A 23180-nucleotide genomic window follows, 5' to 3' on the forward strand; every position below is an offset into this window, starting at 1 on the left:
AAGATGAACATTTTTCCTCTTAGTCTCATTCAGGAACCTTGTCAGTTCCCTCACTGTGCATTTTGACCCCTCCGCTTAACTGGCTGTCAGCTCCGGACCCATTGAGGAGGAGTCTGACAAAAAATAACTTCTCATCACCCTCTTCCTCAGACTCACCTTCCCCATCACCATCTCCCATCCTGACCACCTGCCCTTCCTCTCTATGGTAGGGGGCCTCCCACCAAGCACCAGGCAAAGGTTCCTTGGTGCCTTTGACCACCCCAGCCGTCTCCCCTCCCACCTCCTTTCATCTCCCCATTTTCCCTCTCCCGGTTGACACCCTCCCCCTCCCCCCTAATCTCTTACGCTTCCCCTATACTCTCCTCATCCACTAGCATAACCTAACTAGACCCAGCCTAATCTACACCACCATCCCTGACCTAGACCCAGCCTCATCTATACTACCATCCATAACATGACTAGGCCCAGCCTCATTTACACCAGCATCCATAACATGACTAGACCAGCCTCATCTACACCCCCATCCATAACATGACTTGGCCCAGCCTCTGCTGCCTGCATCTCATTGCCCCACCTGCACGTTGACCTCGAAAAATCGGCACCAACACATTCCTTGCAAATATTTCACTAGCATTGAGCCTACCCACCAAATTCACTATTTTCATGAACACAACCACAGTGCTGTTCATTCATGTATAAGTTCAGCTCCTACCTGCTCACCGATGGCGAGCAGGACCTCTTCCGTCTTACTTCCTTTCTCAGGAACACACCTGACGCGCGTCTCCTCCACGCTAGGTAGTGAAGCCATCGCGGACACCACACATTCCAAACCCCAGGAAACTAAAAGTCTGTCCTCATCCTCCTTAACTTTGAAAAAAAAACAGTGGTTACCGATAAACGAACAGTGTGTTAACCCTCCACCATAGAAAATACAAAGGAAAAGAAAGCATCAATAAGAAAAACGCAGCTCAACTACACACGGCTTCTCAAGTACCAAACACTACCAGCATACACTGCAAGAGAGAGAGAAGCATAGATATATATGTATATATTAAAGGTCGGCTGATTTCAAGTTTTCATAACAATCGTAAATCTGTATTTTTAGACATCGATTTCGCCGTTTTTTTTTTTACACCTTTATTTAATCTTTATTTAACTTGGCAAGTCAGTTAAGAACACATTCTTATTTTCAATGACGGCCTAGGAACGGTGGGTTAACTGCCTTGTTCAGGGGCAGCAAGACAGATTTTTACATTGTCAGCTCGGGGATGTAACAGGAATATTTAGACTTATCGATGCCACTGGTTAGATAAAATACGGAACGGTTCCGTTTTCACTGAAAGAATAAACGTCTTGTTTTCGAGATGATAGTTTCCAGATTCGACCATATTAATGACCTAAGGCTCGTATTTCTGTGTGTTATTATGTTATAATTAAGTCTATGATTTGATAGAGCAGTCTGACTGAGCGATGGTAGGCACCAGCAAGCTCCTAAGCAGTCATTCAAACAGCACTTTCATGCGTTTTGCCAGCAGCTCTTTGCTGTGCTTCAAGCATTGCGCTGTTTATGACTTCAAGCCCATCAACTCCCGAGATTAGGCTGGTGTAACCAATGAGAAATGGCTAGCTAGTTAGCGGGGTGCGCGCTAATAGCGTTTCAAACGTCACTCGCTCTGAGATTTGGAGTAGTTATTCCCTTGCTCTGCATGGGTAACGCTGCTTCGAGGGTGGCTGTTGTCGATGTGTTCCTGCTCGAGCCCAGTTAGGGGCGAGGAGAGAGACGGAAGCTATACTGTTACACTGGCAATACTAAAGTGCCTATAAGAACATCCAATAGTCAAAGGTATATGAAATACAAATGGTATAGAGGGAAATAGTCCTATAATTCCTATAATAACTACAACCTAAAACTTCTTACCTGGGAATATTGAAGACTCCTGTTAAAAGGAACCACCAGCTTTCATATATTCTCATGTTCTGAGCAAGGAACTAAAACGTTAGCTATCTTACATGGCACATATTACTTTATTCTCCAACACTTTGTTTTTGCATTATTTAAACCAAATTGAACATGTTTCATTATTTATTTGAGGCTCAATTGATTTGATGTATTATTTTAAGTTAAAATAAAATGTTAATTCAGTATTGTTGCAATTGTCATTATTACAAATAAATAAATAAATAAATAAATAAATAAATAAAATCGGCCGATGAATCAGTATCAGCTTTTTTTGGTCCTCCAATAACCAGTATCGGCATTGAAAAATCATAATCGGTCGACCTCTAGTTGTTGTTATCCTCACTGAAATGATCAAATATACAGACAACAAATTCCAATTGGATATACTAAAGCTCATTGACATCATCCTTAGCTCTGGCATCTTCCCCAATATTTGGAACCAAGGACTGATCACCCCCAATCCACAAAAGTGGAGACAAATTTGACCCCAACAACTACCGTGGGATATGCGTCAACAGCAACCTTGGGAAGATCCTCTGTATTATCATTAACAGCGGACTCATTTCCTCAGTGAAAACAATGTACTGAGCGAATGTTAAATAGATTTTTACCAAATTACAGTACAACAGACCACATATTCAACTTGCACACCCTAATTGACAAACAAACAAACCAAAACAAAGGCAACGTCTTCTCATGCTTTGGGGCGGCAGGGTAGCCTAGTGGTTAGAGCGTTGGACTAGTAACCGAAAGGTTGCAAGTTCAAATCCCCGAGCTGACGAGGTACATCTGCCCCTGAACAGGCAGTTAACCCACTGTTCCTAGGCCGTCATTGAAAATAAGAATTTGTTCTTAACTGACGTGCCTAGTAAAATAAAGGTAAAATAAAAATTAAAAATAAAATGCTTTGTTAATTTCAAAAAAGCCTTAGATTCAATTTGGCATGAGGGTCTGCTATACAAATTGATGGAAAGTTGTGATGGCGAAAAGTATACGACATTATAAAATCCATGTACACAAACAACAAGTGTGTGGTTAAAATAGGCAAAAAACACATTTCTTCCCACAGGGTGAGACAGGGATGCAGCTTAAACCCCACCCTCTTCAACATATATATATCAACAAATTGGCGTGGGCACTAGAAAAGTCTGCAGCACCCGGCCTCACCCTACTAGAATCTGAAGTCAAATGTCTACTGTTTGCTGATGATCTTGTGCTTCTGTCACCAACCAAGGAGGGCTACAGCAGCACCTAGATCTTCTGTTCAAATTCTGCCAGACGTGGGCCCCGACAGTAAATCTCAGTAAGACCAAAATAATGGTGTTCCAAAAAAGGTCCAGTCACCAGGACCACAAATACAAATTCCATCTAGACATCGTTGCCCTAGAGCACACAAAAAACTATACATACCTCGGCCTAAACATCAGCGCCACAGGTAACTTCCACAAAGCTGTGAACGATCTGAGAGACAAGGCAAGAAGGGCATTATATGCCATCAAAAGGAACATAAAATTCAACATACCAATTAGGATCTGGCTTAAAATACTTGAATCAGTTATAGAACCTATTGCCCTTTATGGTTGTGAGGTCTGGGGTCCACTCACCAACCAAGAATTCAAAACATGGGACATACACCAAATTGAGAATCTGCATGCAGAATTCTGCAAAACATCCTCTGTGTACAACTTAAAAACAACAAATAATGCAGGCAGAGCAGAATTAGGCCGATACCCTCTAATTATCAAAATCCAGAAAAGAGCCGTTAAATTCTACAACCACCTGAAAGGCAGCGATTCCCAAACCTTCCACAACAAAGCCATCACCTACAGAGAGATGAACCTGGAGAAGAGTCCCCTAAGCAAGCTGGTCCTGGGGCTCTGTTCAAACACAAACACACCCCACAGAGCCCCAGGACAGAAACACAATTAGACCCAGCCAAATTATGAGAAAACAAAAAGATAATTACTTGACACATTGGAAAGAATTAACAAAAAAAACAGCTTTGACTCTGTATAGACTTAGTGAGCATAGCCTTTCTATTGAGAAAGGCCGCCGTAGGCAGACCTGGCTCTCAAGAGAAGACAGGCCATGTGCACACTGCCCACAAAATAAGGTGGAAACTGAGCTTCACTTCCTAACCTCCTGCCCAATGTATGACCATATTAGAGACACATATTTCCCTCAGATTACACAGATCGAAAGAATTTGAAAACAAACCCGATTTTCATAAATTCCCATATCTACTGGGTGAAATACCACAGTGTGTCACGTTCTGACCTTTATTTCCTTTGTTTTGTATTTATTTAGTATGGTCAGGGCATGAGTTGGGTGGGCAGTCTATGTTTGTTTTTCTATGATTTGGGGATTTGTATGTTTCGGCCTAGTATGGTTCTCAATCAGAGGCAGGTGTCATTAGTTGTCTCTGATTGAGCATCATACTTAGGTAGCCTGGGTTGCACTGTTTGTTTGTGGGTGATTGTCTGTTAGTTGATTGTGTCAGCACAGGTCTCATTTATAGCTTCACGGTCGTTATTTGTTTATTGTTTTTGTATTCAGTGTTCAGTGCTTTCTTTTATTAAATACTCATCATGAACACATACCACGCCGCATTTTGGTCCTCCGATCCTTCTCGCCTCTCCTCTTCAAATGAAGAGGAGGACGACCGTGACACAGTGTGCCATCACAGCAGCAAGATTTGTGACCTGTTGCCACAAGAAAAGGTCAACCAGTGAAAAACAAACACCAATGTAAATACAACCCATATTTATGCTTATTTATTTCCCCTTTTGTACTTTAACCATTTGTGCATCACTACAACACTGTATATATACATAAAATGACATTTGTAATGTCTTTATTCTTTTGGAACTTCTGTGAGTGGATTATTTACTGTTCAATTTTATTGTTTATTTCACTTTTGTATATTATCTACCTCACTTGCTTTGGCAATGTTAACACATGTTTCACATGCCAATAAAGCCCCTTGAATTGAATTGAGTGAGAGAGGGGCATAGAGAGAGAGGCATAGAGAGAGAGGCTGAGAGAGAGGCTGAGAGAGAGGGAGGCAGGGATAGAGAGAGAAAAGAGCGAGAGAGATTCATAAAGAGAGAGGCATTGATAGGGAGAGGTAAGGTACTAATCACATTTGGCTAAAACTTAACAAAAGATACAATCTACTGTGACAATGTATTCATATGTGCAGCTTATGCTCCTCCTTCAGATTCATCATATTATGATCAGTTTTTTGACAATCTCCATACAAAAATCATATTTTCAGGCAGAGGGTAAAGTGCTTATTTATGGAGATTTCAATGCAAGAACAGGTTCTGAGCCTGAATACACTGATGCGGGAGGTAACCACCATATATTTGGACACTCCTTATTGTACAATAGCCATATTATAAATTATAGAAACAGTCCTGACCAAATACTGAACAAAAACAGTTCTTATTTACAACTGCGACCTGGCCAAGACAAAGCAAAGCAATGCAAGACAAACAACAACACAGAGTTACACATGGAATAAACAAACATACAGTCAATAACACATTAGAAAAAAGTATATATACAGTCTGTGCAAATAAGGTAAGAAAATGGGGGTAAAGGCAATAAATAGGCCACAGTGGCGAAATAATTACAATTTAGCAATTAAACACTGGAGTGATAGGTGTGCAAGATGATACTGGGGTGCAAAGGAGCAAAATAAATAACAGTATGGGGATGAGGTAGTTGGATGGGCTATTTACAGATTAGCTATGTACAGGCGCAGTGATCTGTGAGCTGCTCTCACAGCTGATGCTTAAAGCTAGTGAGGGAGATATGAGTCTCCAGCTTCAGTGATTTTTGCAATTCATTCCAGTCATTGGCAGCAGAGAACTGGAAGGAAAGGCGGCCAAACGGAGGAATTGGCTTTTAAAGAATAACCAGGCATCTTCTACTGACTGAATGAGGTCAATATCCTTCCAAGATACCCAAGCCAGGTTGATTAGAAAGGCCTGCTCGCTGAAGTGTTTTAGGGAGCGTTTGACAGTGATGAGGGGTGGTCGATTGACCTCAGACCCATTACGGACGCAAGCAATGAGGCAATGATCGCTGAGATCCTGGTTGAAGACAGCAGAGGTATATTAGGAGGGCAAGGTTGGTTAGTATGACATCTATGAGGGTGCCTGTGTTTGCGGATTTGGGGTTTTACCTGGTAGGTTCATTGATAGTTTGTGTGAGATTGAGGGCATCAAGCTTAGATTGTAGGATGCTCGGGGTGTTGAGCATGTCCCAGTTTAGGTCACCTAACAGCACGAGCTCTGAAGATAGATGGGGGTCAATTAATTCACATATGGTGTCCAGGGCACAGCTGGGAGCAGAAGGTGGTCTATAACAAGCGGCAACAGTGAGAGACTTGTTTCCGGAAAGGTGGATTTTTAAAAGTAGAAGCTCAAATTGTTTGGGCACAGACCTGGACCATACGACAAAACTCTGCAGACTATCTCTGCAGTAGATTGCAACTCTTTGCTTGCCTTATTGACTTTTAAAAAATAATTTGATTCTATTTGGCAAGAAGGGCTATTCTACAAAATTTTGCAAAGTGGGCTTTGGTGGTAAGGTGTATGACTTAATAAAATGTATGTAGACAGAAAACAAATGTGCAATAAAAATCAAAAACCAAAGAACATAATTATTTTCACAAAATCGAAGTGTGAGACCTTGGCTGCAGTTTGAGTCCAAATCTTTTCAACATTTATATCAATGAATTAGCAGACATGTCAGATCATTCTCCAGCCCCAGGACTCACACTATTTGACACAGAGGTAAAATACCTGCTATATGCTGATGATTTGGTACTTCTATCACCAACCAAAGAAGGTCTTCAACTGAACCTTAACATTCTACAGCGGTATTGCCATATCTGGGCCCTGGCAGTAAATTTCAAAAAAACTAAAATCATGATCCCCCCCCCAGATGCCAGAAACACAAATATAAATTCACACTGAACAACAGCATAATTGAACACACTAAAAATGACACATACTTGGTCTGACCATATCGGCATCGGGAAACTTTAACATGGCAGTGAAGGCACTCAAAGAAAAAGCCCGCAGAGCAATGTATGCAATCAAAATGACATTATTCAATATCAACATCCCAATTAGAATTTGGACCAAAATATTTGACAGTGTAATGCTACCAATAGCTTTTTACGGAAGTGAAGTTTGGGGGCCACTCAATAAACTGGACTTATATGTGGGAAAAACATCCAATTGAAGCCCTATATGCAGAATTCTGTCTGAGAAATCTACAAGTCCAGAGAAATACACCAACTAATGCATGACGGGCAGAATTGGGCCGCTTTCCAGTGGTAATGAAAATACAGAAAAGTTCATTAAAATCAACTGGTGTTGGACCTAACCAACCAAGCTGACACCAGCACTGCTTCAAAATAAATAATTCCAATAAACAAAATCATGAACCAATCAAAGGACTCATATTTACAACATTGGAAAAACTAAACAAAATCCCAAAGCCGACTAAATTGCTATCTGGCCCTAAACAGAGAATATGAATTGGCTGATTATCTCTACTCTGTCAGAGATATAAAGCTGAGACAGATCCTTACCAAGTAAGTGAGTGACCACCGATTGGCAATAGAAATCGGCAGACATAAAAAGACATGGCTACCCAAAGAGGAGCGTGTATGTTGTCACTGCACGACAGGGAAGGTAGTAACAGAGGCACTATCTCCTTTACTAAATATTCCTCACCAAGTGATTCATTATTCACAGAAATTACTACATTTATTCCAAATTTGAACTTATTAAACCCAGTGGAAAAACTAAAAATACTCATGGGGAAGGAGCAATGGCTCCACTTGCAGCCAAATATGTATTTGTCTGCCATAGCCTGAGATATACTGGATAATAACATCTGCATAGTTGTCACAGATCCCTCTGGAACTTTCATTGTGCATACCTGGCCCTTATTACCACTAATTGTATTTATATATATATATATATATATATATATATATATATATATATATATATATATATATATATATATATATATATATATGCCCGTTCACCATGGTCTGGTCAATTATTGTTACAATGTCTGTTGGTGCGTGTGAGTACGTGTGCTGTGTGTTTTGGGCTTTCGTGCCCTTGTGGATTGCGTAGATGATTACGGATCTCGTCCCGTGTGTTAATCATTGTGCGCATGTGTTATTTATTCGAAGTACTCCTCGCTCTTTTGTTTGGGTTTCACCATGTGTTTTTGTATAGTGTTTGTTTGGTCTTTGTCCCCGTGCCTTTACACGGTACGCCGTAATTTGGGTACAATAAAAAAAATATTATGCATTCCTGCGCCTGTCTCCCGAATCTCTTCATACCAGCATGACAATAGTGAACAGTAACTTCCTTATTATTACTATTATTGCTATTACTATTATTGATGTTGTTGTGATTATCATTCCAAATAGTAGGGGTGATGGTAGTGATAGCAGTTTAGTGATGGTGGTGGTAGTAGTAATAATAATGATGATGTTGGTGGTAGTAATGATGGAGACTGTAAGCATTTCATTGTTGTGTTTTTTTTGTATTATTATTAACTACCATTGTATATTATTATTTGTTATGCTTTATAATTGTATTACAATGTATCTTGTATACATTGTTGCTTTGGCAATATTGACACAATATTTTTTATGCCAATAATGCAGCTTGAATTTGAGAGCGAGAGAGAGAGGCAGAGACAGAGAGACAGAGGTATGTAGAGAGAGAGCCGCATAGAGAGAGAGGCGCATACAGTGTTTTGCGAAAGTATTCACCCCCTATTTTGTGGCCTTACAACCTGGAATTAAAATAGATTTTGGGGGGTTTGTATCATTTGATTTACACAACATGCCTACCACTTTGAAGGTGCAAAATATTTTTTTATTGTGAAACAAACAAGAAATAAAACAAAAAAAAATTTAAACTTGAGCGTGCATAAATATTCACCCCCCCCCCAAAGCCAATACTTTGTAGAGCCACCTTTTGCAGAAATTACAGCTGCAAGACTATTTGGGTATGTTTCTATAAGCTTGGCACATCTAGCCACTTGGATTTTGCCCATTCTTCAAGGCAAAACTGCTCCAGCTCCTTCAAGTTGGATTGGTTCTGCTGTTGTACAGCAATCTAAGTCATACCACAGATTCTCAATTGGATTGAGGTCTGTGCTTTGACTAGGCCATTCCAAGACATTTTAATGTTTCCCCTTAAATCATTGGAGTGTTGCTTTAGCAGTATGCTTAGGGTCATTGACCTGCTGGAAGGTGAACCTCTGAAACAGGATTCCCTCAAGAATTTCCCTGTATTTAGCGCCATCCAAAATTCCTTCAATTCTGACCAGTTTCCCAGTCCCTGCCGACGAAAAACATACCCACAACATGATGCTGCCACTACCATGCTTCACTGTGGGGATGTTGTTCTCGGGGTGATGAGATGTGTTGGGTTTGTGCCAGGCACAGTGTTTTCCTTGATGGCCAAAAATATCAATTTTAGTCTCATCTAACCAGAGTACCTTCTTCCATATGTTTCGGGAGTCTCCCACATGCCTTTTGGCAAACACCAAACATGTTTGCTTATTGTTTTCTTTAAGCACTGGCTTTTTTTCTGGCAATTTTTCCATAAAGTCCAGCTCTGTGGAGTGTAAGGCTTAAAGTGGTCCTATGGAAAGATACTACAATCTCCGCTGTGGAGCTTTGCAACTCATTCAGAGTTATCTTTGGTCTCTTTGTTGCCTCTCTAATTCCCTCAATTGCCTGGTCTGTGAGTTTTGGTGGGCGACCAACTCTTGGCAGGTTTGTTGTGGTGCCACATTAGTTCCATTTTTTTTATAATAGATTTAAATGGTGCTCCGTGGGATGTTCAAAGTTTTGAATTTTTTTTATGACCCAACCCTGATCTGTACTTCTTCACAACTTTTTCCCTGACCTGTTGGAGAGCTCCTTGGTCTTCATGGTGCCGCTTGCTCGGTGGTACCCCTTGCTTAGTGGTGTTGCAGACTCTGGGGCCTTTCAGAACAGGTGTACAGTGCCTTGCGAAAGTATTCGGCCCCCTTGAACTTTGCAACCTTTTGCCACATTTCAGGCTTCAAACATAAAGATATAAAACTGTATTTTTTTGTGAAGAATCAACAACAAGTGGGACACAATCATGAAGTGGAATGACATTTATTGGATATTTCAAACTTTTTTAACAAATCAAAAACTGAAAAATTGGGCGTGCAAAATTATTCAGCTCCTTTACTTTCAGTGCAGCAAACTCTCTCCAGAAGTTCAGTGACCTAAATGACTAATGATGATAAATAAAATCCACCTGTGTGTAATCAAGTCTCCGTATAAATGCACCTGCACTGTGATAGTCTCAGAGGTCCGTTAACAGCGCAGAGAGCATCATGAAGAACAAGGAACACACCAGGCAGGTCCGAGATACTGTTGTGAAGAAGTTTAAAGCCGGATTTGGATACAAAAAGATTTCCCAAGCTTTAAACATCCCAAAGAGCACTGTGCAAGCGATAATATTGAAATAGAAGGAGTATCAGACCACTGCAAATCTACCAAGACCTGGCCGTTCCTCTAAACTTTCAGCTCATACAAGGAGAAGACTGATCAGAGATGCAGCCAAGAGGCCCATGATCACTCTGGATGAACTGCAGAGATCTACAGGTGAGGTGGGAGACTCTGTCCATAGGACAACAATCAGTCGTATATTGCACAAATCTGGCCTTTATGGGAGAGTGGCAAGAAGAAAGCCATTTCTTAAAGATATCCATAAAAAGTGTTGTTTAAAGTTTGCCACAAGCCACCTGGGAGACACACCAAACATGTGGAAGAAGGTGCTCTGGTCAGATGACACCAAAATTGAACTTTTTGGCAACAATGCAAAACATTATGTTTGGCGTAAAAGCAACACAGCTCATCACCGTGAACACACCCTATACCCACTGTCAAACATGGTGGTGGCAGCATCATGGTTTGGGCCTGCTTTTCTTCAGCAGGGACAGGGAAGATGGTTAAAATTGATGGGAAGATGGATGGAGCCAAATACAGGACCATTCTGGAAGAAAACCTGATGGAGTCTGCAAAAGACCTAAGACTGGGATGGAGATTTGTCTTCCAACAAGACAATGATCCAAAACATAAAGCAAAATCTACAATGGAATGGTTTAAAAATAAACATATCCAGGTGTTAGAATGGCCAAGTCAAAGTCAAGACCTGAATCCAATCGAGAATCTGTGGAAAGAACTGAAAACTGCTGTTCACAAATGCTCTCCATCCAACCTCACTGAGCTCGAGCTGTTTTGCAAGGAGGAATGGGAAAAAATGTCAGTCTCTCGATGTGCAAAACTGATAGAGACATACCCCAAGCGACTTACAGCTGTAATCGCAGCAAAAGGTGGCGCTGCAAAGTATTAACTTAAGGGGGCTGAATAATTTTGCACGCCCAATTTTTCAGTTTTTGATTTGTTAAAAAAGTTTGAAATATCCAATAAATGTCGTTCCACTTCATGATTGTGTCCCACTTGTTGTTGATTCTTCACAAAAAAATAGTTTTATATCTTTATGTTTGAAGCCTGAAATGTGGCAAAAGGTCGCAAAGTTCAAGGGGGCAGAATACTTTCGCAAGGCACTATATATATATACACTAAGATCATGTGACCAATCATGTGACACTTAAATAAAGTTCAAATAAAATACAGATTTTAATTATAGGTTGTAATGCAACAACATAGGAAAAATGCCAAGGGGGGTGAATACTTTTGCAAGGCACTGTAGAGAGAGGCGCATAGAGAGAGGCGCATAGATAGAGAGATGAATAGAGAGAGTGAGGCATAGAGAGAGAGAGATGGGTCAGATCAGTAAGAGGATGAACGGGAGAGATGACACTTCATCACCATCCAGGATAATTTTCAATCCCACACCGTCACATACAGCTCACCACAATCTGCTACTTTAAATTGTGGTTTGGAATGGCCGAGTATAAATGACGGATTAGATTAGATTATAGGTCACTGATGTCAATCTCAGACAGACAGACAGACAGACAGACAGACAGACAGACAGACAGACAGACAGACATCTTCCACGGACTCCCCTTCTCTGGACAAATTCTGACCACAACCCCCAATGTCATTGTCCAGAATCATGACGGTTTGCCCAGCCTGACAGGCCGTTCATTTTGACTACAAAATAAACACTTCACTCAACTGCAGATGTTTTTACATTTGGAGCAAAACATTGAAAACTAAATATATCCATGTAAGCTGCTAGTTTCTGTTTAGCAACAACAGCTAAATAGACCTGGTGTCAATCATGCATGCCCAGCCTGGCAGAGTGTGGCGGATCAAAGACCACATTTTCTTTTAAAACCACCACAGGTTCTGGTTGTGGATTCAACCCACCAGCTAAACAATCTGTGCTGTCACAGCATTAGCACTGATAAGCTATTCCTTTGGGGAGACGGTCTCTCCTTCAGTTCACCTTAATAGACTGGAGCTGTTTTGAAAATAGGATGGGTGGGGTAGGATTAGTATGTGTGGTCACTGTGTGATTGATTGCGCTAGCGGAACCCCAGTCCTAGACAGGATAACCAGGTAGGCCAGTTGAGAACAAGTTCTCATTTACAACTGCGACCTGGCCAAGATAAAGCAAAGCAGTGCATAAAAAACAACACAGTTACACATAAACAAAGGTACAGTCAATAACACAAAAAATAATAATATTTTTCTATGTACAGTGTGTGCAAATGTAGAAGAGTAGGGAAGTATGTAATAAATAGGCCCTAGAGGCATAAACAATTACAATTTAGAATTAATACTGGAGTGATAGATGTGCAGATGATGATGTGCCTAAGGTTAAGGGCCACCCATGCTGCCCTATTCTGAGCCAATTGTAATCCCTCTTTGTGGCACCTGACCACACGACTGAACAGTAGTTCAGGTGCGACAGAACTAGGGCCTGTAGGACCTGCCTTCTCGGTAGTGTTGTTAAGGCATAGTAGCGCTTTATTAAAGACAGACTTCTTCCCATCTGATCTACTGTTGTATCAGTATGTTTTGACCATGACAGTTTACAATAGGGTTACTCCAAGCAGTTTAGTCACCTCAACTTGCTCAATTTCCACATTATTCATTACAATATTTAGTTGAGGTTTAGGGTTTAGTTAATGATTTGTCCAAAATAGAATACTTTTAGTTTTTAAACTATTTAGGACTAACTTATTCCTTTCCACCCATTCTGAAACTAACTGTAGCTCTTTCTTAAGTGTTGCAGTCATTTCAGTTGCTGTAGTAGCTGACGGGAACAGTGTCAAGTTATCCGCATACATGGACACACTGGTTTACTGTCTCTGCTACCGCACGGCAAGCGGTACCGGAGCGCCAACTCTTGGACCAAAAGCCTCCTTAACAGCTTCTACCCTCAAGCCATAAGACTGCCCACCTGGACTATTTACATTGACACCCCCCCCCCTTTGATTTTACACTGCTGCAACTCGCTGTTTATTATCTATGCATAGTCACTTAACAAATTCTCTCGACTAACCTGTACCCCCACTCATTGACTCTGTACCGGTACCCCCTGTAAATAGCCTCGTTATTGTTATGTACATTTCCTGTAAATATTTTAGTAATCCTATTTCTTGAACTGCATTGTTGGTTAAGGCCTTGTTAGTAAGCATTTCACGGTAAGGTCTACCTGCTCTATTCAGCGCTTGTGACAAATAAAATGTGTTTGGACTAGTATAGATTGAAAAAAGTAAGGGGCCTAGACAGCTGCCCTTGGGAATTCCTGATTCTACCTGGATTATGTTACAGAGGCTCACATTAATGAACACCCTTTGTTTTCTGTTAGACAGGTAACTCTTTATCCACAATATAGCAGGCGGTGTAAAGCCCTTACACAAGTTCTTCCAGCAACAGACTATGATCGATAATGTAAAAAGCTGCTCCGAAGTCTAACAAAACATATTATCATCAATTTCTCTCAGCCAATTTGTGTAGGTGCTGAGCTTGTTGAATTCCCTTACCTATAAGCGTGCTGAAAGTCTGTTGTCAATTTGTTTACCGTAAAATAGCATTGTATCTGGTCAAACATATTTTTTGCCAAAAGTTTAGTAAATAAAGGTTGGTAACAGGCGGATTGGTCGGCTTTTTGAGCCAGTAAAGGGGGCTATACTATTCTTGGGCAGCAGAATGACTTTTGCTTCCCTCCAGGCCTGAGGGCACACACTTTCTAGTAGGCTTAAATTGTCCTTTGTACAACCTGTTACATAACGGGGGGACACAAGCTTGTAATGGCAGGATAGTGGGTTCAATTGTAGTGGGTTTGATTCCTGGCACCACCAATACGCAAAATGTATGCACGCATGACTAAGTCGATTTGTATAAAACATATATGTATATATAAAGTGCCTTCATTTGCACCTGTGCCTCGTTTCCCTTGAATGTATTTAAACCCTTAGTTTTCCTCAGTTCTTTGCTCTGTGTTTGAATGTTAGCACCCAGCCCCAGCGAAGCTGTGAACATTTGTTACTCCAGTTGGACTCATGTGGTACTCTGTTTTTGTTCTCGTTTATTTATTTTTGATTATCTTTTGAGGCTTTTTCCCTGCTGTACTTACCACCTTGTGGATTTAACTTTTGACTTATATAATATATTATATATATATAAAAATATATATATATATATATATATATATATATATATATATATATATATATATATATATATATAAAATATATATATATATATATATATATATACACACATATATATACACATATATATACACATATATATACACATATATATATACACATATATATACACATATATACACACACACTTTTGCCTGAAGAACCTTCCTTTCTACTTTATTAAAACACTGTCTCAAGAACTGCTGAGTTTGCCTCATCTTCTGGGTTCTGCCGACTATTAGTGGCTTAGTTTGCCAAGTGACTGTTTCTCACACCGGAGACCTGAGTTCGTAACCGGGTCCTGACAGAAACACAGAGCCAAAATAAACCCAGAGGCAGCCAGTTCCCAGGACCTCTTTGCCACGCTGTCCCAACACGAGGGGACTGTCCAACGCCACGAAGCCACTCTGGTTCAGCAAGAGACCTTAAATGGCAAGACATTCTCAACTTCTATCGGAGATGCTGACTTCCATAAAGCAGATATCTGATCGACTTCCCCCGGCAACCCCTCCCACCCCAGTCGCTCAGATTCAAGTGCCTGTGGCAGTTAACCCCCTGGCTGAAACTCATCTTCCGCCTCCCCAACAGTTCTCAGGTGATCCGAGTGCTTGTAAGGGGTTTTTCACTCAATGATCTCTCTCATTTTAGCTGCAACCGTCGTCGTTTCCCATCGACCGGTCCAAGATTGCATATATCGTCACCCTGCTGTCAGAAGAAGCCCTGGCCTGGGCTACTGCTGTGTGGGATGCCCAAAGTCCCTGTTGTGCCAGCTACTCTGCCTTTGCTGAGGAATTCAAGCGAGTGTTTCAAGGTCCTACCAGCGGCCCTGACTGAGCCAAACAGCTCCTGACTCTCTGCCAAGGTCGGCGCAGCGTGATGGACTATGCCACCCAGTTCCGCACGGTGGCAGCAACGAGTGGCTGGAACGACGAGGCGCTCACTGTGTGCTTTCTGAAGGGTCTTTCCGACACCATCCAAGATGAACTGGCCACTCGGGAACCACCGGACAACCTCAAGTCCTTGATCAAGTTAGCCTTGCGCATAGACAAGCGTCTGAGAGTGAGAGAACTCAACCGTAGATCTCTCACCCTAGCTCCTATCGGTCCCAGCTTCGAGTCCCCACCTTTATCCTCGCTGGCTTCACCGGAACCCATGCAGATTGGACGCATCTCCCAGGCTGAGAGAGACCGCCGGTCTATATTGCGGCAAACCGGGCCATTTCTGCTCCACGTGTCACGGGCTCCAGGGAAACGAACTGTCCCGTGCAAGCCTGGGGGGACTGTAACGGGAAACGAACTGTCCTGTGCAAGCCTGGGGGGACTGTAACGGGAAACATAACCTCCTCCCATACGTCCAACTCCCGGCTGCTCATTCTAGTCACCCTTTCCTGGGACAACCACGAGCTTTCCCTTTAAGCCTTGGTAGACTCTGGAGCCGCAGGAAACTTCATGGATGGTATCTGGGCGAAGGAGAATGGCGTCCCCTCTGAACCTCTAAGGGACCCCATGAGGGTTACTACGTTGGATGGAAGCCCTCTGGGATCTGGACCTGTCACTCGCGTCACTACCCCCTTGCGACTTTCAGTTTCCCAACACCAGGAATTGATGAACTTTCATCTGATCCCCTGTTCCGAGTTCCTTGGCTACCCCTGGCTTCACAGCCATAACGCTCACATCGACTGGTCTGTGGGCACTGTCAAGCAGTGGGGTCCTACGTGCCAAGCCACTTGTATCTTCCCGAGTTCCCCGAGTTCTCCTCCCGAGTCTCTAGAATCCATCAACCTGTCCCGAGTGTTACCATGACCTTAAACCGGTATTTAGCAGACAGAGGGCCACCATGCTACCACCCCATAGACCTTACAATTGCCCCATCGACCTGTTTCCGGGCACCTTCCCCCCCCAGGGTTCGGATCTTTTCCTTATCTCCTCCCGAACAAGCTGCTATGGATACCTACATCAAGGACGCTTTGGCAGCAGGCCTCATTCATCCGTCCACCTCGCCCGCGGGAAAAAAGGTTTTCTTTGTGGTCAAAAAAGACATTGGATTACGTCCTTGCATCGACTACCGGAGACTCAATGCCATAACCGTCCATAACCGCTACCCGCTACCCCTTATGGCCACAGCATTTGAGCTGCTCCAGGAAGCAGTTGTATTCACTAAGCTTGATCTGCGGAACGCATACCATCTTGTATACTTGGTGATGCCCTTCGGCCTGACCAACACCCCAGTTGTGTTCCAGGCGCTCATAAACGATGTGCTTAGGGATATGCTTAAGATCTTTGTGTTTGTTTACTTGGATGACATCCTCATCTTTTCGAGCTCCCTTCAAGAACACACAAAGCATGTCAGACAAGTACTCAAACGCCTCCTAGACAGCTATTTGTACGTTAAGCCGGAAAAATGTGATTTCCTTTCCTCCCGAGTACAATTCCTGGGATTTGTAGTGGAACCCGGTCGTGTCCAGATGGACTCCAGGAAGGTAGGAGCAGTAGCGGATTGGCCCACCCCCAAGTCCGTTAAGGAAGTTCAGCGTTTCCTGGGCTTCAAACTTTTACCTCAAGTTCATCAAGAACTTCAGCTTGGTGACAACCCCTCTCTCAGCTTTAACCAAGGGTGGCAACGCAAGGTTTCTGTGGGGAAAAGAAGCTGAGACAGCCTTCCAAGGACTCAAGCAGCGCATCCTCTCTGCTCCCATCCTGACACTACCAACTGCGGATGAACCTTTCGCGGTGGAGGTAGACGCATCAGAGGTTGGTGTTGGAGCTGTCCGGTTTCAGAGGGGTGAAGAAAAGAAGCTCCACCCTTGCGCCTTCTTCTCACTCCGGCTTACCCCGGCCAAGAGGAACTACGATGTGGGGGACCGTGAACTCCTAGCGGTTATGATGGCATTGAAGGAATGGAGACACTGGCTCGAGGGGGCTTCTCAACCGTTTCAAGTGCTTACGGACCACAAAAATCTGGAGTATATCCAGCAGGCGAAGCGGTTGAACTCCAGACAAGCTCGATGGTCTCCTTTCTTCAATCGATTCCAGTTTATCCTCACCTATCGGCCCGGGTCGAAGAATCTCAAACTGGACGCCTAGTCCCGAGTCTACGCTCCTGCCATTCGAGAAGATACTGACATGCCTGTCCTTCCTGCCGCTAAGATCGTGGCCCCGATCTCGTAGCAAGTTAAGGATAGCGTGAGACGACCTCAAGTTTTCGAACCGGGTCCGAAAGGAGGTCCTGCCAATCGGTTGTTTGTCCCCAAGGCAGCGAGGACCCAGGTCCTTCTGTGGGGGCACTCCTCTCGCCTCACCTGTCACCCGGGCGTAGGTCGCACCTTGGAGTTCTTCCAGCGAAAGTTCTGGTAGCCCACCATAAAAGAAGACGTTGCCACTTTCGTCAAGGCCTGTCCCGTGTGCTGCCAGGGCAAATCTTCTCACCTCCGCCCTCAAATACTCCCTCACCCTTTATCTATTCCCCACCGACCCTGGTCCCATATCTTGTTGGACTTTATTACTGGCCTTCCTCCATCCCATGGTAATACTACTATCCTAGTCATCATCGACAGGTTTTCTAAGGTGGCCAGGTTCATCCCCTTGACTAAGTTACCTTCTGCCAAGGAAACGGGTGAGTTGGTAATTAACAATGTGTTCCAAGTCTTCGGCATTCCTCAAGATATGGTTTCCGACAGAGGTCCCCAGTTCACCTCAAGGTTTTGGAAGGCCTTCTGCCAACTCATAGGGGCCACTGCCAGTCTATCTTCATGGTACCACCCGGAGTCCAACGGCCAAACCGAGAGGATGAATCAAGAGCTGGAAACCGCCCTCAGATGTATGGCCTCCAACAACTCGTCCACATGGTCGTCCTTCGTTGTTTGGGCCGAGTACGCGCTCAACACCTTGCGCTCCTCCTCCACTGGTATGTCCCCGCACGAGAGTCAGTTTGGCTATGCTCCTCCATTGTTCCCGGACCAGGAGGAAGAAGTTGGAGTGCCTTCAGCCTTGAAGATCATCAGACACTGTCGGCTTACGTGGAGGAAGACCAGTCTTAATCTTCTGCGTGCCTCACAGCGGTACCAACGACAAGCCAACAGACGTCGCCGTCCCGGGCCTACCTTGCGCCCCGGCCAGAAAGACTGGCTCTCCACAAAAAAACTTACCGCTACGGGTGGTCTCGCAAGCTGTCCCAGAAATACATTGGTCCCTTTAAGGTTGCCAGGAGAGTGAACCCAGTTACATATGGCCTGCACTTACCCAGATCCCTTAAGAATAATCCCACATTTCACATTTCCTTATTAAAACCTGTTGTTTTTTCTCCCCTTGTCCCCACCAATTGTGCAAGTTCTCCCACTTAAAAAGATGAGAGAGGCCTGTAATTTTCATCATAGGTACACTTCAACTATGACAGACAAAATTAGAAAAGTAAATCCAGAAAAATCACAAATGTTGGATTTTTTATGAATTTATTTGCAAATTATGGTGGAAAATAAGTATTTGGTCAATAACAAAAGTTTCTCAATACTTTGTTTTATAGCCTTTGTTGGCATTGACAGAGGTCAAATGTTTTCTGTAAGTCTTCACAAGGTTTTCACACACTGTTGCTTGTATTTTGGCCCATTTATCCATGCAGATCTCCTCTAGAGCAGTGATGTTTTGGGGCTGTTGCTGGGCAACACAGACTTTCAACTCCCTCCAAAGATTTTCTATGGGGTTGAGATCTGGAGACTGGCTAGGCCACTCCAGGACCTTGAAATGCTTCTTATGAAGTCACTCCTTCATTGCCCGGGTGGTATGTTTGGGATTATTGTCATGCTGAAAGACCCAGCCACGTTTCATATTCAATTCCTTTGCTGATGGAAGGAGGTTTTCACTCAAAATCTCACGATACATGGCCCATTCATTATTTCCTTTACACAGATCAGTCGTCCTGGTCCCTTGGCAGAAAACAGCCCCAAAGCAGAATTTTTCCACCCCCATGCTTCACAGTAGGTATGGTGTTCTTTGGATGCAACTCAGCATTCTTTGTCCTCCAAACACAACGAGTTGAGTTTTTACCAAAAAGCTATATTTTGGTTTCATCTGACCATATGACATTCTCCCAATCTTCTTCTGGATCATCCAAATTCTCTTTAGCAAACTTCAGACGGGCCTGGACGTGTACTGGCTTAAGCAGGGGGACACGTCTGAAACTGCAGGATTTGAGTCCCTGGCGGCGTAGTGTGTTACTGATGGTAGGCTTTGTTACTTTGGTCCCAGCTCCCTGCAGGTCATTTACTAGGTCCACCCGTGTGGTTCTGGGATTTTTGCTCACCGTTCTTGTGATCATTTTGACCCCACAGGGTGAGATCTTGCGTGGGAGCCCCAGATCGAGGGAGATTATCAGTGGTCTTGTATGTCTTCCATTTCATAATAATTGCTCCCACAGTTGATTGCTTCAAACCAAGCTGCTTACCTATTGCAGATTCAGTCTTCCAAGCCTGGTGCAGTTCTACAATTTTGTTTCTGGTGTCCTTTGACAGCTCTTTGGTCTTGGCCATAGTGGAGTTTGGAGTGTGACTGTTTGAGGTTGTGGACAGGTGTCTTTTATACTGATAACAGGTTCAAACAGGTGCCATTAATACAGGTAACGAGTGGAGAACAGAGGAGCCTCTTCAAGAAGAAGTTACAGGTCTGTGAGATCCAGAAATCTTGCTTGTTTGTAGGTGACCAAATACTTAAAAAAGTAAGGGGTCTGAATACTTTCTCGAAGGCACTGTATATTACTAAGCAGTCTTATAAGCAATCAAAGTCTTGTCGATAACCTAAATCCCATACCTTTCTCCATGTCCTTTAAAGGGTGGATATGTTGACTCTGGGTTCCTCCCTGTAAAACAAAAGGAGATGATTAAGACAATGGAGAACAATATAAAGTGGTAACTGATGTGGTGATCAAATGTATGACTATAAGAAGATAATATCCTTAATAGTGGTTTATACAATGAAGACAACCAGTATTAGAAACTGTCAAACTGAGTGCATGACTGGTGGAAACCAGTGAGAAAGGACGCTTGCTTTATCTCCATGCTCAGAACATTATCATTCCACAACTTTAAGTGCAGAATGCCGTGATCTCATAATTTAACCTACTATCATTAATTTGTATTTCTAAACAGGATTGTGACTCACAAATCATGAATAGGCAAACTGAACATCAAACCATAGCCAAATTGAATCATTTCCCAAGTGGTTTAAAATGAACCCCAATTGACTTTTAATTCCAATGCTAACTCTTCCACCCTTGAGTCAAGCATTGTGTGAAGAACTTTTAGTACCGTCTTTCAGTTGTAACCAAAATGACAACATCAGGAGGGTATAAACGCTCCTTCCCTAACCAACGGTGCCATTTGCTACCTGACAACTCTTGCATCTATGAGCCCCAGTGCTCTTTTCCATGACGCAGTGTGTGAGAGGACTTCTTTGAGGGAGCTCTAACCAGCTCCACATGCCTGCTCTGAGCAGGAGGCACAGGTCCTCAGAGGCAGCACAATGACTGTCTGTGTGGCATGTGGGGAGCAGCCTGGGAGAAGAGAGGGTCAAGTGCTGGGTAGGATACAGTGGGGCTGGCAGAGGCCCAAGTCCTCAGGTCCCTTAGCGTACGTAGAGGGGACCCGTTCTAGGTCTGTCTGAGGCACCAAACAGCTACAGCTGATTTTTTTACAACTTCACTGTAAGTGCTCCTCTACCTGTGGATGGGAGCTAGGCTGTTTGGCCAGGCTGAGGCGCAAACAGCAGAGATAACGATGTCAATAGTCTCCCTATCAGGAGTCATACAACCTGAAATGATAGATCAATACTATTGGATTTGAGATTACGTCTTTAAACTGAGAAAAATTCCTTTCATGGGAAAAATAACTGCAACATTTTGAGATGAGCATTATACTGTAAGTCTACTTAAGTTTCAATGTCACATGCACAAGTACAGTGAAAACGCAGTAATCAATAACAATGTAAAACTAAAAATAACAAGGTAGAACAAAAACACAAGACATAAAAATAAGAAAAACACAATAAAGTAAGAAAGCAAGCGTATTATACACAGGGTCAGTCAGTTCCAGGTCCATATTAACAATGTGCAGGGATACTGGGTCGATAGAGGTAGATATGTATAGAGGTAAAGTGACAGAGATAGTGGAGTAACAGAGGTAGATATGTAGAGGTAAAGTGACTAGGCATCGGGATATATGATAAACAGAGTCGCAGCAAACTATATGATGATTGTATGAGAGAGTGTGTGTGTGTGTGTGTGTGTGTGTGTGTGTGTGTGTGTGTGTGTGTGTGTGTGTGTGTGTGTGTGTGTGTGTGTGTGTGTGTGTGTGTGTGTGTGTGTAGAGTAGTATAAATGTACAGTTTCTGCATATTACAGTGCCTTGCGAAAGTATTCGGCCCCCTTGAACTTTGCAACCTTTTGCCACATTTCAGGCTTCAAACAAAGATATAAAACTGTATTTGTATGTGAAGAATCAACAACAAGTGGGACACAATCATGAAGTGGAACGACATTTATTGGATATTTCAAACTTTTTTAACAAATCAAAAACTGAAGAATTGGGCGTGCAAAATTATTCAGCCCCCTTAAGTTAATACTTTGTAGCGCCACCTTTTGCTGTGATTACAGCTGGAAGTCGCTTGGGGTATGTCTCTATCAGTTTTGGACATCGAGAGACTCAATTTTTTCCCATTCCTCCTTGCAAAACAGCTCGAGCTCAGTGAGGTTGGATGGAGAGCATTTGTGAACAGCAGTTTTCAGTTCTTTCCACAGATTCTCGATTGGATTCAGGTCTTGACTTTGACTTGGCCATTCTAACACCTGGATATGTTTATTTTTGAACCATTCCATTGTAGATTTTGCTTTATGTTTTGGATCATTGTCTTGTTGGAAGACAAATCTCCGTCCCAGTCTCAGGTCTTTTGCAGACTCCATCAGGTTTTCTTCCAGAATGGTCCTGTATTTGGCTCCATCCATCTTCCCATCAATTTTAACTATCTTCCGTGTCCCTGCTGAAGAAAAGCAGGGCCAAACCATGTTGCTGCCACCACCATGTTTGACAGTGGGTATAGGGTGTGTTCAGGGTAATGTGCTGTGTTGCTTTTACGCAAAACATAACGGTTTGCATTGTTGCCAAAAAGTTCAATTTTGGTTTCATCTGACCAGGGCACCTTCTTCCACATGTTTGGTGTGTCTCCCAGGTGGCTTGTGGCAAACTTTACACAACACTTTTTATGGATATCTTTAAGAAATGGCTTTCTTCTTGCCACTCTTCCATAAAGGCCAGATTTGTGCAATATACGACTGATTGTTGTCCTATGGACAGAGTCTCCCACCTCAGCTGTAGATCTCTGCAGTTCATCCAGAGTGATCATGGGCCTCTTGGCTGCATCTCTGATCAGTCTTCTCCTTGTATGAGCTGAAAGTTTAGAGGGACGGCCAGGTCTTGGTAGATTTGCAGTGGTCTGATACTCCTTCC

The 23180-nt window shown here is 43.0% G+C and overlaps 1 protein-coding gene across 4 annotated transcripts in view; it reads right to left on the reverse strand.

Annotated features, from left to right (window-relative positions):
• LOC135546546 (CMP-N-acetylneuraminate-beta-galactosamide-alpha-2,3-sialyltransferase 4-like) overlaps positions 1-23180 on the reverse strand; it is a 75355-nt gene that overhangs the window by 27695 nt on the left and 24480 nt on the right. For 2 of the 4 annotated variants that reach the window (XM_064975058.1, XM_064975062.1), the window contains exon 2: positions 20491-20539. The exons of 1 other annotated variant lie outside the window; for it this stretch is intronic. The gene's annotated coding sequence lies outside the window, so the exon portion shown is untranslated. Of the gene's footprint in view, positions 1-3370; positions 3393-20490; positions 20540-23180 lie in introns of those variants that run through there. One more of the 4 variants, XM_064975061.1, reaches the window with a different exon arrangement.

This window comes from Oncorhynchus masou, chromosome 9 (genome assembly GCF_036934945.1).
Source record: "Oncorhynchus masou masou isolate Uvic2021 chromosome 9, UVic_Omas_1.1, whole genome shotgun sequence".
Taxonomy (NCBI): domain Eukaryota; kingdom Metazoa; phylum Chordata; class Actinopteri; order Salmoniformes; family Salmonidae; genus Oncorhynchus; species Oncorhynchus masou.